At 41.4% G+C, this 12,928-nt stretch overlaps 1 protein-coding gene across 7 annotated transcripts in view; it reads right to left on the bottom strand.

The window, feature by feature from the left end:
• The window catches only part of KYAT1 (kynurenine aminotransferase 1), a 1,131,910-nt gene that overhangs the window by 462,073 nt on the left and 656,909 nt on the right, over positions 1 to 12,928 (bottom strand). The window contains exon 2 of one of the 7 annotated variants that reach the window (XM_044058801.1): positions 4,516 to 4,651. The exons of the other annotated variants lie outside the window; for them this stretch is intronic. The gene's annotated coding sequence lies outside the window, so the exon portion shown is untranslated. The remainder of the gene's footprint in view (positions 1 to 4,515; positions 4,652 to 12,928) is intronic. 7 annotated transcript variants of the gene reach the window in all.

The raw sequence follows: 12,928 nt of genomic DNA, 5'->3' as shown, positions 1-12,928 counted from the left end.
GGTATTTTATTTAAAGTGGACCAGAATTTTTGAGGATTATTTTGGTATTTAGGGTTGTTGCCAAACTTAGGGAGCTTATAACAAGAAATTACCGGAGCTCCTATAGAAGTATATTTCAGAAATTTTATGAAAATTTGTGTAAAGCAGAAAGATGGGGAAATTGAGAAAAAGCACAAATAAGAAATATTTATAGAAGACTGAAATATGCCAAGATTACAGGTAGATAAGGTTCAACAATTAACAGTTAAGACAGAAGGAGAGGTCGTCAAAATTGTGTTGTATAACCAATCTGCAGGAAAGTTTACAGGATTTGGAAGCTATGAGGGAATAAAGTAATAAAGATCAGGAAGGTTTTATTTAACAGCATTTTTAAAGAAGGAGAACCACCAACATCCTGGAAAAAAGCTGTTATACATAAAGATGAAAAAAAGTTGTAATACATAAAAATGGGGAAAAAAAACCATCAGATGTAGCTTCATATAGGCCCATTCCAATTTTAAACCATGATTATAAAGTGTTCATGTATATAATGGCTAAAATAATGGCAAAGGTGTTGCCAACATTGACAGATATGGATCAATGTGGTTTTGTGGAAGGAAGACAAAGATCTGACAACATCAATAGAGCAGTAATGATTCAGAGGGATGCAGAACATGAGAAAATGTCACTGTTGTTTGTGGGTCTTCATGCAGAGAAAGCATTTGGAAGAGTAAGCTATGATTTTGCATTTCCTGATACAATAATAAGGTTAATTAGAAGGCTATATGAGGGGATCAGAGGCAAAAATTAAAGTAGGAAGGTTCTTCTCTGATAAGTTGTGTCTGAACAGTGGAACCAGACAGGGATGTCCTCTTTCCCCTTTGATATTTGCATTTATTTAGAACCAATGGCAAAGAAAATAAGGGTCTCAGGAATTCAAGTATATAACTAGCATGGTAATCAGGAAAAAATTGGCTTTATTTGTAGATAATATTATTTTGTACCCAATGAAACCAGAAGACATATTAGTGTTATGGAAGTTTCTGAGACAGTTCAAATTTTTTCGGGGGGGGGGGGTATAAAATTAATGAAGATAAAAGAAAGACTATAGCTGTAAAGTATGTACCCACACATGAATTGGTTCAGCAATACCCATATACCCACTAAACATCGAAAGTGTGATAAGAGACTTAGGGACACAGGTGGACAGTGGTCTCACCTTCAATAAACACATCGTCACAACAGTCAGAAAATTCTTCTATGTGGCACACTCCATCACTAAGGGCTTTTCATCCAGAAAAAAGGAGGTCATTGTCCCACTGTACTCATCCCTCATTAGATCCATTACAGAATACAATGCCCCATTTGGTATGTACCTCTCAAGTCATTTGCAACAACTGGAAAGGCCACAGAAATACCTCACTAAAAGAATCACAGGCCTAAAGCAGATGTCTTATGCTGACCGCCTTAAAAAAACTCCAGCTATACTCTGTTGCTTATCGTCTACTCAGAGGCGATCTCTGCTTAACATACAAGGCCATGTCAAACCCAGAGCTGTTGGATATGCTACACTTAAAGAAATCCCAATCCCTCAGAGCCACACACTCCAGGGATCTAAACCTTATCACAATAAACAAAACATGCTGGAGGGACAGGTTCCTGACCCAGAGACTCCCCAGACTCTGGAACAGACTACCCATACATGTCAAGCAGAGCGCCTCCTTGGCCCTCTTCAAAAGGAACCTTGATGATTGGATGGGAGAAAGGAAATTCACCCAGGGGATCACGTCAATCGCCCTGCTAGACAGGGGTCCAGGGAAGTAAACAGTGTGGGAAGAAATAGCCAAGGAATTGTTATGGCTAGGCTTGTATAGGCCCTAGGACCGATAGCCTAGTACCAACCTACGAACCTATATTTATGGGGACATGATAACGTGGAGTATTTAGGAGAATGGGTTAAAAAGGACAATGTTATGGCAGCTGAGGAGATGTGGGAAGAAACCAAATTAAAGACAATACAAAAACTGAGAAACTGGAAGTTCTTGCCTATAGATATGGATAACAAGATATAAGGAGTAAAAATGTTTTAGTCCCTTTAGTTTTATACACAGGTCAGGCATATTTTTATCAACCAGAGGAGAAATTGTGGATAGTAATAAATAAAGAGTTGAAAGATTTTATCTGGGAGGGAAAGAAGACAAGAGTCAAATGGGATAAGTTAAGCTTTCCAGTAGAACAAGAGGAGGCTTAGGACTACCTGAGTTGAAGGGATATTTTATAACTACACAGTTAAGGCTCTTACATATAACAGAAGTAGAAAGCTACAATTCAAAGTGGTAATGGATGAAGATGAAATGGGGGGGGGGGTTCAAGAAATAAGGAAATAGTGGGATTTTGGATGCAGATCCTTAAGGAGAATAACATCAGCCATGCAGAATATTATATTCATAAAGTAGCAGAAAGTATGCTAACAACTAAGGAACACAGGAATGGAGAAAGGAGAACCTGCCTATAGGTATGACTGCAATTAGGGGTACAGAGAACCGGGAAGGGGGTTGGAATTTACTGGAGGAAGCTGGCAGATGAACCAATGTATTAGGAACAAATAATTAGAGAGGGAAAGGTAAAAGAATGGGAAGAAGCCAATAAGACATTTGGACTTCAAGTGGGAGATGAGCAGTTTGGATTCAGATCAGGATGCAGCACAAAAGAGCCAATGTTTGCAGTAAGACAGACAGCTGAGAAGAAGCTAGAGATGAAAAAAGAGTCCAAATGGGCATTCCTAGACTTGGAGAAAGCATATGAAAAGGTCCCAGGAAAGCTGCTCTGGGCAGTACTGCTGTGGTTCGAAGTTCCAGAAACATTGATAGAATTTGGGCAGGCTATGTACAAGGACCCAGTGACCCAAGTACAAACAGTGCTTGGCCTCATAGAGGGGTTCCCAGTGACAGTGGGTGTACACCAGGGTTCAGCTCTGAGCCCACTGCTGTTCATACTGGTGATGGACAACATTAGCAAACAGACTGGAGGGGACAGATCAACAAAGTTGCTATATGCAGACAATGTGTCATTACAGGCAGACTCTGAGCAACAACTTCAGCAAAAAATAGGGGAATGGAGTGCAAAACTGAAGGCACATGGGATGAAACTAAGCACGGATAACAGTGGTAATGGTAGCAAACTGGGGAAATCAGAAGAAGCTAAGAACTGAGAAAGAAGGGAAGATAGTGGAAAAGGAAATAGCTTCAAGTATCTGGGAGGGGTGGTTGAGGAGAAGGGAAGTCTGAATGAAGAGGTCAAAGCTAAAATCAGAAGGGCTGCAGCCAACTGGCATAACGTTTCAGGTGTGGTATATGACAGAAGAATACAAAAGAAGCTGAAAAGTAAGGTGCACAAGACAGTGGTGCAACCAATACTACTGTATGGTACAGAAATCTGGGCAGTAAAGGCAGAGCAGATGAAGAAGCTAGAGGTGATGGAAATGCAGTGCCTGAGAAGGGTGGTAGGATGCACACTGTCGGACAGACGAAGAAATGAGGACATAAGAGCAGAAGCCAAGGTAGCTCCAATTGCAGAAAAGATCAAAGAGAACAGATTACGGTGGTTTGGACACATGCAGAAAAGCAGAAGACAATCTGGTGAAGAAGATTTGAGACAGACAGGAAGAAGGTAAGAGGAAATGAGGACGTCCAGCAAAGAGGTGGATGGATTGTGTGAAAGAACATCTATAACAGTCAGGCATGAGTGTCGAAGAAGACAGGAGTGTGACATTTAATCAAGGGAGATGGCGATAGTTAGCATGATACCCTGACCCCATGTAGAAAATAGGGAGATAATGATGACGATGAATCAATGTGCATATGATGTATAATATTTGCAAATAGAACTTGTTGATATGGTTTGATTACTTTTATGTAAATGTAAGTTTGTTTATGTCACAAGTGTTAATTCAACAAAGGTGCTTAAAAAAGGCTTCCCACCTGCCACTGTTTCTCCCTGAACTGAGGTATGAAATAATATTACTGCCAGGGAAACCTTATCCCCAGTGTCTAGCTTTGCTACACATCAGGACCACTAGAGTCTACCAGTATGCACCAGGTCTTCCACACCCTCACTCAGGTAAAATTGTTGGCCCTTAACACGTGCTCTTTCCTACTCTTGAGAATCCTCTGGTTCACCATGCCAGCTCCTGAATGTGGATTAACAGCAGCACAAATAAGTACACTGATTTTGCTTCAAGTAGTGTGAAAAAGGAACATAATCATTTAAGCTAGACATAGAAAACTTATTTCTAGTGTGCAGAAACATACACACTCCTAACAATGGAAAAATGCTATGTCTTAAACACAGGTCATTTATTTTTGTGCTAGTTACAAAGTACCTCTTTTTACAGGTCCTTCTGTAAACAATAACCAATTGTACTTCTGTAAGGCAAGTCTTAAAGTGATGCACAACTTCAAGTTTTGCAAGCTTCCAAAAAAAGAAAACAGTATGTTGCATACAACACATAAAAGAAAATTAAACTGTCTCTCCTACCTCTGCAATGAAGAAAGCTGCGGCACTGATACTGCCAGTAAGGTCACCAGTTCCACACTCCCGTTATGCAAGTCATGAATGAAATAGTCACTCTTTTAAACCTCTTGTAACTTCCTGCAAGATTTCTAGTCCCTGCCTGAAGATGTGCAATAGTCAGAATATAAAAAACAAGTACCGCAGAAATCAATTATAGGAACTACATTAAAAATTGACCTTCTCTAAGTGAAGCACATGGATAGCATTTTCAAAGCTAATGCAAATAAATGAACAAAGTACAATATCATTAGCAAATTTGCTTAAGATGCACAAAACAAATTCAGGGCAGAAAGTATGAAGTCTGTTCCACAGCTCTTTTCTAAAACTGCACAAAAATTAAACTGCAAAATGTATGTAAATACACACTGGTCACAACTATATAACAAACAGAAGACAACTCCTCAAAACAGATACTGAGAGATGGCAACACAGGGCAGTGTACCTCTCAGCTGTATTTTGAAGACTGGCCAGATTTTTTACTCCTATTTTTGGTCTATTCTATATAATATTTGTGGTTTTCTTGCAAATCACTGAGGACTGAAGTTACTAAATAATGACAGACATTTACGTTTCAGACTTCATATTCTTCAGAAAACACAAGTTAATGCAAAACCTGTTATCCTAGCAACTGTCTAAGTTTATCAGAGCAATATTCAAAACCTGTCCTGATTTCAGGTCTTGTATACCTAATACTTTTGACTTGTCTAGAATTAATGTGTTAAGAGGTTGTGAGGTATGCTGGGCAGTCTTTCTTCTTCAATAGTACTAATCAGCAATAGTGCATTATATGTCCCGGCATTTCCCTGTTACAGGAGTTGAACATTTAAGCACTTTCAAAATAACAGTGTTGCAACTCGCATGGTGTGCAGGAAGAAGGAAGGCTCTTCAGAAAGAGCAATTATTACCAGCATTGAATTAAATAGCCAAGCTCAGCAATAAAATACAAGTACTTTAGTGTATACATTTGTGACCGTGCAGAAAACTGATAAGCAGAATGTTTCACTAACCAGCTTAAATAAAAAAAAAACTATAACTGCACCACAAAAAATGGAACTTTTAAAGAAACAAAATTTACTATTAGAAAACAATTATACCACAGTTTCTTACTCTCTTTCAAACAAAAATATGACATGCAACTTGACATTTTTCTCTTGTCTATTTCTGCCTTTACCGCTTTTAATTACTGCTCATTCTCCCGAATGACTTAAAGCACTTCAAACATGACAGTACAGACATTAATAAGGGCAGCTTGTACAGCAATAATTTGGAAGTGATCCTCTACAGGTCTCTGTCAGGTCTTTGTTTAGCAAAAGCACACTATTTTTTTTTTATCTGCAGGACTGCAGGTGCCATCAGTGTAGACAGCCATGTTACCTCCCTTCCCCGGCCCCAAGATGGGGGAGCCAGTATCAGCCACTCATTCTCATCCTTCCCAAACTAGTTCCTCCTAGACCCATGTAGCTAGTTGAATTTGGGTCATCCGGGTTGCAGTCTATGCATTACCCTTCTGCACCATGGGGACAAGTTTAAAATCAGACATACCTTGGGAAATTACATCTGCTAAAGGGTGACAGATACTTGAGGACATTAGATCACAGCTGTATCTGATTTATTAACTTTGTTTACCTGCTTGTTAAAAGACTGTGTATGGGTCTCTGCAAAATATCTTCTGTCATGATCTAGGCCATACAATTGTAAGCACTTAAGAGAACACAAGTTTACAAAATATAACCACTGCTGGCGCAATGATGGATTACAAAATAAATGACAAAACCCCCAACACTTTAAGCAAAGCACATCATTTTGTCAAACAGAAATACGGAAAGAAAAACTATTGCATATAATTTGAGTTACATTGTGCATTTACATCACAGCAAGAAAATTGTAAGATTATTTAACTACTTTACTATGCTTGAGTAAAGGCTGGAATTCGTAGACAAGTTTTGTAGTGCACAGAATGCAGCAGAGGAATAATCAGCAGTGATTCATAGTCCCATACTGCTCGACAGTATACAGAGTACAAATGCACTGCAAAGGATATATGAAAATAATAACATAATGACATGTAAATGAAACCAGGTAGGGAAATTAGGCCTTAGTGATAAGCAAATGTATGCATCTTAAACACACTCATGACTCATAGTAGTATATGGGACAAATTGTGCACCAGTATGCACTTGACCATAAAAGGGTAAAACATGCATAAAATATTAGCGTTGCTGTCAATGAGAATACTAACATTATCAGCAGCAGTCATCCAGCAGCATACGCTACTGAGTAGCTTTGCAGTTTGAATGAGTGAAGTGATACCTGTCACCAAGGAAAACTGAACTGTCACAGCCTGTACAGCATGGTCAAACTTCAGTGTAACAACATGCACAAACCTGTACTGTTACATAGTGTGTGTTCAGCCTACTCAAAGCCCACTTCCACTGCCCTGATATATCAGAAAGAGCACTCATACAACCCTGCCACACACTGCAGGATATCCCTAGCCTGTTACACTCTACATAATACAGCTGTAAGGAGACAGGCTGGGCTGCTCCATGATACAGGTAAAATTGGGCTATGAAAGCACATGGGTAGAAGTGAAAGAACATTACCGCCACTTCTTAACAAAAGTGAGGTGGAACTGCAGTAAGCAGCAGCCACATGACCACTTACCCCCCAAAAAGTGACAAAAACAGTACACAGCAGTGCAGGCCATGCAGCTATTTCTAGTCAAGAGCTATGGGCACTGATGAGCACAGAGTGACCTGATGTGTCATTTACACAGATGTGTGGGGAGTAGGTCTATCTTGATGCCAGTTTCCACACCTCTAGGGATGATCGTATAACCACTGTTTTCCTTCCTCTGTTTCTGTTAGCCTTCTGCTCCCAGATACCCCCCCCCCCATAGCCATCCTTTCAGCTGTTATGGAAAGTGTGTTTGCTTTAGCTCAGCACATTATATCAGTAACATGCTTATAACACTGTTGTAATGCGGGACTGCAGCCCCTCACCATTTACATCATGGACCACTGACTGCTACATCTGGTCCTGTAAAGGCTAGTCAATGTCATCTCTTCCCCCTAAAGGTGCCAATCACGTATCCTGTGTGCCTGCAGCACGACACTCTTTCATTACCAATGAATTTGTCCAGCACCTGCTGTCCACCCCATCATCCATACATGTAGACACCTGGGAACACATGAAACAGACTTGCAGACTATACTGCTAGGACTGGTAGGATGATAGCTAAAGACAAAGGGGTTTCCTAGTTATACTATACTCAACTGAAGGGACAGCTATAGGGGTATGCCATACTATAGCTGTAGGGACAAATATGGGAATACGTACATCAGGTGTACTTACTGGTAAAAAAGCACCCCTGTTGGGTTCATTCATTTTGTTAGAGCCTACAGGTATGTTTAATAAGGCAGTCATTCCTGCTGCCAACTTGAGGGGACACTTGGGGAAACACTGATAACATACTTTTACCACAGTACAGTAGGAGTCTGCACCTATGTAGGCACAAGAATGATGCATCTAACACTACTGGCCACCATATAGCTTACATAGGACACATTTACTCCATAATAACTGACAGGCATATACATGGATAGGCTGTCCTGATATTGTGAGCTACACTTGCCAGCACAATCTGTGTACAATTAACACATGCAGGTACAAATATTCACATTACTGGCTTTACGTAAAATAAATTCCTGCTTAAGAGGAGACAGTTACAGGAAACACTGATGACACAAAAAAGGTAAATAAAAGAAGAAAGTTGGGCATCGACACTCACCTGTAGAGTACTGTACAACTTCTCACGGTTGCCAAAGGCCCATGCTATGCTGCTACTCAGATATCCAGTACATGCATGAATTGCTTTATTTTACTGCTGTGCTTCTGTGAAATGAAATACAGCTTGTTGCCTACAATTCCCTGTGACCACCCACACCTGCAGGTTTTGCGCAGATGATCTGCAGGAGTATGAGCATTTTACTACTTCACAGCTACATGTTAGGCTACCCACAATTCAGAAATGACATTGTAAGCATAATACACAGTCTACCATTTGATACCTCATGAGAGTGACACCATTTTCTGAGGATATCTGTGTGGCTATGGCTTCTCCTGCTAGTGCCTGGTGGAGAGCACCTATATGGTGTATGACTGAGAGCAAGATTATTCTCTAACTCATTCACAGACAGTTCAGCTACTGGGGCCTTATGATTGTCCATTCAGAAACGTAAATGCCTGGTACGACCTGGCTGAGGTGCTGATCTTAGCCACAGGTATTACTAGATTAGAGGAAAACTGCAAGCCAAGATATGATAACCTGTCATTCTGAAATCCTAAAAATCTCCGTGCATGAAAAGTGGAAGTTAGGCAACAACATCACAAATGGTAGAGTAAGTGGTCAGCACCGCACTTTTTTCTTATTTTATCTTTGGAACAGGCTACCAATTTATATGAAACAGAGCACCTCTATGATACTGTTCAAGAGGAACCTGGATGAGTGAACAGGGCATCGTAAATTCTTACCGGGGCTAGCGCCCACAATCCTCCTGGACATGGGCAGTCATCACCAAATGCAATCTTGGTTATTGACTAGCAATTCTACGGTATTACTGGTCCCACTCCACAAAGGTGGTGCTTCTACGGACCCTGGAAATTACCGCCCCATAAGCTTGACAAGCCTTATCTGCAAAGCTATGGAGAGGATCATAATGGAACTCATAAATAAAGACATTGGGGACCTACAGACACTGGATCCTACCCAATTTGGCTTTGTCAAGGGCAGATCCTGCCTCTTGAACTTGGTCGACTTTTTCGAAACAGTCACTAAGGCCATTGATGAGGGTAAGGCAGTTCACACAGCCTACCTTGACCTAGCAAAAGCGTTCGACACAATACCCCACTCGGGCATCATAGAAAAGCTCACCAGCTTAGATGTAAACCCATATGTCACAAGATGGGTTGCAAACTGGCTCAAGGACAGAACACACAGGGTTAGAGTTGCTGGTGCCATGTCAGACTCTAAGCCGGTCACGAGTGGTGTCCCACAGGGCTCAGTCCTGGGCCCCCTCTTGTTCGGCATTTATTTTTCTGAAGTGCAGGCAAACATAGGGGGATTGTGGCTGACAAAATTTGCAGATGACTGCAAACTGGGCACCATAATTGACACTCCATCAAACACAGACATCCTCCAGAGAGGTCTCATAGAAATGGATAACTGGTGCCAGAGCCATGGCCTTAAGCTAAATGCCAAAGAATGTATAGTCATATACTTTGGGAAAAACAAGGTAACCCCTAATTACCACATAGGTGGTAATCCATTAAACACGGAAGAAGTTATCAGGGACCTGGGGACCCAAGTTGACAGTAACCTCTCTTTTGACACTCACATTGCCAAAGTGGTTAGGAAGACCTTCTACATTGCCCACCTGATCATGAAGGGATTCACATCCAGATCAGGAGAGGTCATTGTACCCCTGTACTCTTCACTTATCAGACCAATGATTGAGTACAACGCCCCATTCGGAATGTACCTTACCCGACACCTGCAGCAGTTGGAAAGACCCCAAAAGTTCCTCACCAAAAGGATAAAGGGGCTCAAACATATGTCATACAATGCCCGACTGAAGAAACTCCAGCTCTATTCAGTTGCATACCGTCTGCTCAGAGGTGATCTGTGCCTGACATACAAGGCCATGTCCAACCCGGAATTAATGGACATGCTCCACCTCAAAAAATCTAAATCCACCAGAGCCACGAGAGCAAGAGACTTAAACCTCAACACAGATATAAATAGGACATGCTGGAGGGACAGATTCATCACCCAGAGACTCCCTACACTATGGAACAGAATCCCAGTCCATGTGAGGCAGAGCCCCTCACTGACTCTGTTCAAGAGAAATCTTGACGAGTGGATGGGAGATCGTAGGTTTACCCTGGGAATCATCTCTGTGTCACTGCTGGACAGAGGCACAGCAAACTAATTGGTATAGTATTCTCATCCTAAGGGGTGGTGAAAGCCACACACACTCTGGCTAGGCTTATAAATGCCCTAGGGCAGATAGCCTAGTATGAACCTATGAACCTATTACACTGGGATGAAATGGCTAGGCTTAAAATGACCTTCGGGTCAATAGCCTAGTAATCTCTGATGATCCTATTCATTAAGGTCAGCAAAGCAAATGCATGTGGACACTTCAACGTTAGTTGGAGGTGGTGGTGCCACTTACTGTGATATCCTAAATCGATTTATTGTATGTTTCTGCTGGGACCTGTTATGGGTGGGATTATACTGTACCATTTCACTGTGCCTGCACGCCACCTGGTGTGTCTGTGTGTGTAAATGGGCCACATTTTCCATGTATGTGTATTAATGTATGCACAGGGGACACACACCTGCCTGTTGCCTGTCACGTAGAGAATTGCACATACTCATTAGATCTTCTATTGTCAGGACAAATTCACCTATACAAACTTCACATTGTATCTCCTTCCTGCAAGTCTGAATGGGAGATATGCTCAGCAGGCACCTCAACTATGGCCCACCCTACTGAGGCTACATTTAATGGGAATGAGTGTGATGAAGCCGGGAGTGGCTCACTTGAGAGGAGGTACTGGCCACAAACTGGCAGGTGGCCCAGCTGTAGATAGAACAGATGGCAGAGTCTGAGGTGGAGAGAGCAGTGGACAAGAATAGGGCGCAGATGGAAAGCCTCCTGGAGTAGACAGCACATTTACTCACTAGCTAACTAGTGTCTGACAGCACCCATGTGTTTATAGAGTCCCAACTATCATACCTGAAAGCAAAGTAGTTACTAGTGGCATACCACAGAGTTCAGTTCTGGGCCTTTTCCTAAGTGGCATTTACTTCTTAGACCTTCAGGCCCAAACTACTGGCTTATTGTTATCTAAGTTTGCAGGCAATTGTAAACTAGGTGCTATTTGTTGAACTTCTATTGACTCAATTGCTACAACATGGGTTAGACCATGTTAGTAATTATTACAAGGGCAATGCTCTCATATTAAATCTGACAAAATGTAGTACAATTCATTGTGATGGGCAAAAAAGGGCCCACATCATACCACAAGGTGATATGCCTCCTCCAAGTAGACAATATCAAAAAGGATTTAAGCACTCTTGCTGATAATTCTTGATCTTCTGACTATCATGTCTTCAACACAGTCTAGAAAGACTTCCACCTGGCTCATTTCAACTACAGCATCTCTTCTAGATCCAAAGAAATCTTTATTCCACTTTACTCATCTCATCAGATAGATTACTGAAAAGAATATGCCCCTTTTGGCATATATTTGTCTAAACACACCATTCAACTTGAGAAACCTCACAAATTCTTAACTAAAAACAGAGAATTTATCCAGGACTGCCCCTTGTACTATTAACTAACAGAATCAAATCCTAAATGCTTTATCCCATGCATGGATGCCTTCAAATTACCTATGGCATGAGCCCAGTTATTCTCATTAGGGGTAATATATAATTATCGAGCATGGGATAGAGATAAGGCCAATCTATAACCAAATGGGATTGGTTATGTCAAGGACAAAAAGGGAAATTAGCTAGGTTTAAAATGTTCCACAAGGGCAGCCAGCCTAGTACTTACTTATGAACCTAGGAACCTATGAAAAAAACAGGGGTCTCAAGATCCTTGGTTATCAGGACCAACTGGAAGAGCTCTCTCTCTCTCTCGCTCTGTGTACTTGGTCTCTTACAGACTCCCACATGGGGATTTGTGCCTACCCTTTCAAGACATGAAAGATCCAAACCACCTTTACCTTCTATTCCTTCACAGATTAAATGTTTCCTCAAATAACAGCTTAAAGAAACTCAAATTCAACAGATAAAAAGTCACATGAGTGCGATAAATGCATATCTCCCACCTTTGGAAAAAACTTCCCACTACATGTCAAGCCCTTTCCACTTTCAAGGAAAATTTAGGCATTGGATGGGCAGCTTCAAATTTTCCCCTGGTCTATACTGTATTACCTTTTTTAAGGCTGGAGGGAACTTTTAAATATCGCTTATTGGCTAAGCTTATAATGGTCTGTAGACTGCCTAGTGCAAACCTATGAACTGTTTCCAACCAGTGGGCTACTCACAGAGGGTGTGGCCCATACTACTGTCCAGCCTGATCCATCATGTGGTGAAGGCTCACAGTAATGTCCCTCTGGGCCATGGCAGTAGACAGCACATTGCTGCTGATACCCCACACTGTCTACAGTGGTGTGTAAGACTTTCCTCTTGTGCCATACCCCATTCCCAGTGCATTGTGCAACCCTCTCTATCACTGCCTGTCTGCCCTCTATTCATCTCCAGCCTTCCCATGTCGCCCCATTCTAGAGTTTGCGCATC

The sequence above is a fragment of the Protopterus annectens genome, chromosome 16.part0 (assembly GCF_019279795.1).
Source record: "Protopterus annectens isolate FY-2018-M chromosome 16.part0, PAN1.0, whole genome shotgun sequence".
Lineage (NCBI taxonomy): Eukaryota > Metazoa > Chordata > Ceratodontiformes > Protopteridae > Protopterus > Protopterus annectens.
Note: the sequence above shows the minus strand (reverse complement) of the source record. Positions and strands in the feature narration are given on the sequence as shown.